The following is a 6,764-nucleotide window of genomic DNA, read 5'->3' as shown; positions in this document are numbered from 1 at the left end:
GAGTTCCAGAAAATCAAGATTATATCCAGGTAGGAATGCTTGGCTCCTCCCTCTGGGCAGAGCATCTCCCAGTGGGATGTTCCAGTTCTTATCAGTCACCAGTGACACTCAACATCCCATTATCAGCAGATGTCTCCCGTGAGAGAGGATTGGTTTGTGGAAGGGATAAGGAAAAACTGCCCAATTAAGAGAAAACAACTGCCACACCTCTAACAGATGGCAATGGAACACATCTTTGTTGGAACTCAAAATGTCTCTCAGGCATTTTTTGAGGTTCCAGGCCTTGGTCAGAAGCATTTTAGACCCTCGCAGGCAGCTGGAAACAGCTGTGATGTTGAGTTTGAGCCATGGAATGAGTTACCAACTTTGGAGGTGGAACAAGCAGTCACAAAGGGTTAGATAGTATAGTAGAAGTAGTTACAAAACAGAGGGGATTTTTTTTTTTAGTATTGTACAGGGGGGTTTTAGCACCTGTACAAGGGGTTTTTACTTTGTACATGGGGGTCAGAAGTTCTAAGATGGAGGAAAGTGGGCTGATCCTGTTCTTCCTCCTTCTTCTTCCTTGCTTCCATGTTCTTGGTGATGTTGGCACTCCCAGATTGGTTTAGAGTAGAAAAACACTTTGTAATATAGGTAGTAGGTATTGGGGGAAAACTATAAACATGTAATATGTAATATATCATATAAAAGACAGCAGCAGCCCTGGGTGGGGAGAGAGACGAAGAAGACAGCAGACAGAGAGGATGTCAGGGTGTGTGTGTGCCTCTGCCTGGGCCACGGACCAAACCACAGCAGCCTGAGAAGAAAATCTTTTAGCTAACTCGCAATAAACTGCCTTGAGACCAAACAACAAGAGGCTGAAGAGTTTTAATTTGGAAGCAGGGTTGGAGGAGAGACTTTACCACCACACGAGACCCCAGAGCAAGCCTGGGGTTCTCACACATCTTGCCTTGCAATGAGCTCTGCCTGTCCCAGCCCGTGGTGGCTGCAGGCGAGCACAGCTCAGCTCACCAGGCAGGAGCAGAGATGATTGTCTTCTGCTCTCAGCAGTAGGAGCTGAAAGCTGAGCTGCTTTCAGGGATGAAGATGGGCTTAGTTCAACAAGTAATGCAAAGCTGAGAGCCTGGGGGGTGAGAACGTGCAACTTGGCTGGGAAAAACTCTGAGTTTCAGGGTTTTTCTTGCCTTAGTCCTGACAGCTGTACTAAAGCTACTCACAAATCTCATCTCTGCAGCAGGCAGACATCACTGAGATGGAGACACCTGATTTTGGTGCATCCCAGGGTGGCCCCTGGCTGGGTGCTGGGTTACCCAGGGATGCATCGATTCACACTTCATTCTCCCAGCCAGCACTCACCCTTCCAACTTCTACAAACTTCATTTTGCCAAACGTCTCCATGTGCAGAGGGATCCAGGGCTGTCCTGCCATCCTTCCTCCCTGCAGGGAGCCTCCAGCAGCTCCTGCACAGGACAGGCAGGAGCTGCTCAGCTCCTGAATGACCGAAGCCATGGCTTTGCCAGAGAGTGTCTGGGCTTCCTAGTGTTATGTGTAGTAAATATAATTCGCGCCATTCCTTGTATGAAATATGGAATATTGGATACTTGTTAGATTATGCCCGTTTGTATCAGTTCCCCCCCTTTGCAGGTGAGACTGGGTGTATATTGGGAACTGATTTACAAGTAACAGGATGTGGCTCGGCAGGAGCTGGGCCATGGCTGGGCTCCAGGTGCTGACACCGGGACTGCAGGTGTTGATCATCGGTGCTGATCATCACCCAAGATGGATCTCATGGAAATCCTCAGACAGATCCATGTGAATGCAGCCTTCCCATAAATCTCATCAGGGATTCACCTACTCCAGACACTGAATTATTCCTCCTCATCACCAAAAAAAGACAATCTTATTAACCTATAGACTCTGAATACAAGACCGATTTTCCCTATAAAAACCGCTTGGGCCAGGATGGAGGTGTGTGGGCATAGGGGAAACCTCTGCTGAGGCTGAATTCTGGTGCCGACCCCGGGCTCGGCTCTGTTTTTTCCTTATGGCTGGCTAGATAAATTTTGATTGCAGAATAAATATTTTATTTTTTCCTATTAATTTGGCTGGACAAATTTTCATTTATAACACTAGAGATGTGCAGAGGGCTGTGTTTGGCACTTTTGGGCTCTGTCGAGTGCAGGAGAGTTGTGCCCTACCCAAAGTCGTGTCCCAGCACTGCAGAGCCTGAGGGCACGGGGAGATCTGAGCAGGGCATGTCAAGGTGTGAGGGCTGGGGACAGGTTCTGGCTTCTCTGCCACTCAGGGGGACTCTGTGGCACTGCAGCTGCCTCGAGCTTTTCCATCTGTTCCCTGTCCCCTTGGTTGTTAGGCTGTATCTGAGAAAGGGTGGACAAGCTTGGGGAGACTGGATCAACCTCTGCTTGTGATGGGAATAGGTAGAGAAATGGCCTCCCCTCCAGAATGCCTTTAGTGCAGGAGACTCCTCTGAGGACAATGCCTTTCCCTCTCTCCTCCTGCCTGGGAGCAGGAACAAATTGCCCCACCGTGCTCTGTGGCTTTAACTTCATTACAAAAAGTGTTTCTGCTGAAAGCCAATGTCCTTCACAGGTGCCTGGGGAGAAAAATGTCTCTGGAATAGCCCATCTGGTGCCTGGGTTTTGATTAGTTCCCTCTCCCCTCTGCCTGCCCTCATTACTGGAAATGCCCAGATGCTGTGAACAGTCCATTCCCATAATAGCACTGCTGCTTCATCAGGGCAGCCTCCAGCACGGCAGAAAGCAAAGAGGCTTTTTTTTTCCCCTTCCTGTGAAGATGGGGAAGGAGGAAATCACGTTGGGAAATTGGGTTTGGATGCAGGGGAGGGTTTGGGAAGGGAGGAAGGGCCCTGGGGCTGCTGCTCTGTCAGGGTGATGGGCCAGCAGGTTCAGAGCAAAACCACGGAGGTAACAGCACTGCCTTTGGTCACACACATGCCCCAGATCAGTGTCCTGTGCCTGGACAGAACTCCCAGCTGTTCTGGGGACATGCCATGACCTTTTCCTCAGAGAAATGTAGTGCTGGCCTTGAAAAAAAAAAAATTATGTTTGGGTCTGGAATAGCAGATATTTGAAAGCCACTTAGATGGGCCAGCAGTGATTTTGAAATGAGCAGAAGAGAAGATATGACTAAGAGAGAGCTAAATGAGGAAATTAGTTGCCTTGTAAAACATGCTGAAAAATCAGATGTCAGTTAAATTGCTGCTTTCTTTGCTTGTGTTCCAAAATTTCAGTTTCCTCCTCATGCTCCCAGCATGACCAGACCATACCCTTTTGCTTGGTGCTGTGACCTTTTATCCCTGGCCTCTGTCTTGAAACATAAATTGCACTGTCTGGACATTTGTGCTGCACAATAAATCTGTCTCTTGGTCAAGCAGAACTTCAGTGTAGGGGAAAGGAAATAGCAAATTATGGGGAGATATTTCTGTTTGTTTTCTCCTGATTTGCTGCTCTTTTGGATAGCCATTGAGACAACTTGGCCTCTTCTTCCCTTCATGAATTAGCAATAAAAGAAAAAGTACTTTTCCCTGTGTCCTTATTGTCTTTTGTTCTTATTCCAAAGCAGAAGTGAGTGCCTTTCAGGAGCCTTGTTCCCTTTACGGGTAAGTTATCAGTGCCACTTGCATCTCAGGCACACAGCAGCAGGGACAATGGACTCATGTTGGTAGTTCAAAAAGCAGCTTCTACAGCTGATTTAACGTCTTTATGGAGGAGGCAACAGAGACAGAAGTGATGAGGAGCCATTGGAGTCAAATTGTGCTTGTCAGGAAAACAAGCTGAATTTCTCTCCCACTGTGTCATCATTCTTTGGTTTATGAGGAGCTCTCTGAGTTGGCTCTCCCTTGCCTGGCTGGCAGGAATCTTTATTTCCCTGCCTCTCCCCTTTGGTGCCCAGCCCTTGCCATGCTCTGTGGGAATCCAGAGCTTCCCTCTGGCTGCCCTGGGACCCTGGCAGGGGTCAGGAACCCCCCTGGACAGAGCCCCCAGAGACACTGGCTGTGATCTCTGCCCATGGAAAAGAGTTTTCAATCTTACAGGATCAATTACCAGCTCTGAGTGCTTGATATGAGTAATAATTAAGTGTGGCACAGGTGCAAAAGTAAAATTTTAGGATTCTAGGTGAGGGTCCAAAGAGGACAAGAGGGAGGAAATTGGGTGTGCCTTGTCCTTTTTCTCCTTCTTCATGCCCTCCATGTCTCACTGTGGTGTTGGCATTTTTCTGTTGGTTCAGGCTGGGGACACACTGTCCAACGTAGGTGACAGATATTGGCACGTTCTTGTAAATCCAGCCCAGGGAGTTTCTGGTATTGAATGTTTGTCACATCCCACTGAGGGCAGAGCCCCACACGCTGCCCTGCAGGACAGAGCTGGGCAGGGCAGCAGAACATGTGAGAGATAAACAGAATAAACAACCTGGAAACCAGCACAGACCAATTATGGCTTCTGCTTTGGCAGTGGGGCAGAAAGACAGAGACTTTCTACAATTCAGAATCATCAATAGCTCAGATTCCAACACCTCCCCAGGCAGACAATTCCAGAATTTATCACCTTTCTGTTCTACAGCTGTTAAGGAGCAGGTGAGCTTCTTCCTGCCTCTCCTCCTGCTGTCCTCTCCCTGCCCCACTGACCTCTCCCAGAACACAGGGACACGTTGTGTGGAGTCAGATGTGGCAGCTGGCACACCAGGACCTGGAATTTATCACCAGCTGGCCACAGGACAGCAGCTGTGGAAAGCAGGGCAGGAATAAAATAAAGTTTTCTCCCCTGTTGAGTGGTGGTTCTACTGATTTTTTAGCTGGAAAGGACCCGAGCCTTTTGTGCACCCTAGCATGTAACAAGTTTACAAGCTCCTTTGGAAAAGGATGGCTGATTTTTAAATTCTCACATATCCCAGCCCTTCTCCTCTCGGCTGGATCAGCTTGCCAATGAGTAAACTTGAACCCTGCAGTACTCAAGGTAAGTGCCAGCCCTGGCCCTGAGAGGCTGTGGTAGAGAACAGCTCTCTCAAATATTTGCTCTGCTCTCCTTCCCAGCACATCTCAGCTGCTGGCCACACACATTACTGTGCCTCTGACCTGCCCATTGTGTAATGACAGCACAGCACTCCAAAGCAGGAGATTTCCCTGGCTGGCTCTGCCAGAAACATGGCCCATCTGCAAGAAATGCAGGAAATCCCTTGATGCTGCCTCTGAATGCATTGAGAGACCTGCCAGGGTATTCCTGGCCCTCCACCTCCATCCTGCCCATTATGGAAAGAGCTGGACATGCCAGGATTTTATCAAGCCCAGATTTCTCTTTCCTCATCCTCACCATCATCAGCTTTCCTTGGAGCTGCCTTTGCCTTTCTGGGGCAGTCCTGAGAGCACAGGATGCCCAGGGTGAAAAACACCAAACACTTGTTTTTTTAAAATCTTAAAAGTTTATTAGTAATAAAATAGTTAGAAAAAAATAGTAATAAAATTAGAGTAATAAAAATTTGGACAATGAGGATTAGGATACTACGAGACAATAAAAATCAAAGAATTATGGATGTCCAGGGGGTTTTGGGCAGTAAGCTGCCAAAACCATGCCTTGTGAACAATGGAATAACCCTTAAAAGCAATAGCCTGTTGCATATTCATATATCTCATACATGATGCATAAATTCCTTGCAAATTAAGAACTTTTCTTCCCCTTAATACTGGTGGTTCCATAAAGACAGAAAAGGTGGAAAAATGTTTGTCTTTTCTGATAAGGAGGCTGTACCTCTTTAGGTTTCCTGTTGCTGTTATCTCTATATGAAGAGTTTCTTGATTATCTTATCCATTTCTAGAGATAGTAAGAAATATCTTACATCACAGAGTTTCTATTTTAACAGTATGTTATAACCTAAAACTATATTTAACACACTACTTAAAAATTTTACTTTGTAAAAAGTATTACAAAATAACCCTCCAATTAATAATAGTATTACAAATACCCTCCCTAATACACACACCTGAGACAAAGTGAAAATTTAACAGGGTAGAAATCCATTTATATTTAGGTGAAATGTGCTGCTTTGAGCTTGCTAACATAAGTAAAATATGCTGTTTAATCTAGTAACTGCAGCACTAGCAAAGTTACTAAAGAGAAAGAATACAAATTTCCACACTAAAAAGATAAGAGATAAGAAGACTCCTCAGACCTTAAAACAGACAGCACAACGTGACCCAGGAGTTCTTTCTGTGCTTTCTGACAAAAACTGAGTACAAGTGTAAATAACTGTAAGTGTAATGTGAAATGAACAAAATGAATATGCATGAACCTATTGTGAAATTCTGTGCATACAGAAATTAGTTAAGAGTAATAAAAAAGAGTCAGGACTTTTCCAAGGTGCACATGTCCATTAAAAAGCAATGAGTCTCCACATGCCTCCAGCACTGCAATAATAAACATACCATCCCTACAAATCTTTATTAGAATTGTGAGGTTTTGATTTTTCATCTGTGTTTCACCCCTCAGGCTGGTGCCACTGCTGTTGTGTGACAGCTCTGAGGTGGGGAGGTGGCACCCACACCTGAAAATCACTCTGCTGCAGGGGAACAAGGGTGGCAGGGCTCCCTGAGGCAACCCTTGGACAAAGCAGCAGCTAAAATCCAGCTTTGTGTGGCACATCTGGCTGTTAGAGCTTAAAAAGGTTATGGTGAAGTCCAGCTGTGAGGGACACAGAGCCCTAAAGCAGCTGTGGAGCATTGCTGGAATCTG

Source organism: Lonchura striata, chromosome 19 (genome assembly GCF_050655825.1).
Source record: "Lonchura striata isolate lonStrDom1 chromosome 19, ASM5065582v1, whole genome shotgun sequence".
Classification (NCBI taxonomy): Eukaryota; Metazoa; Chordata; class Aves; order Passeriformes; family Estrildidae; genus Lonchura; species Lonchura striata.
This window is presented reverse-complemented; position numbering follows the sequence as displayed.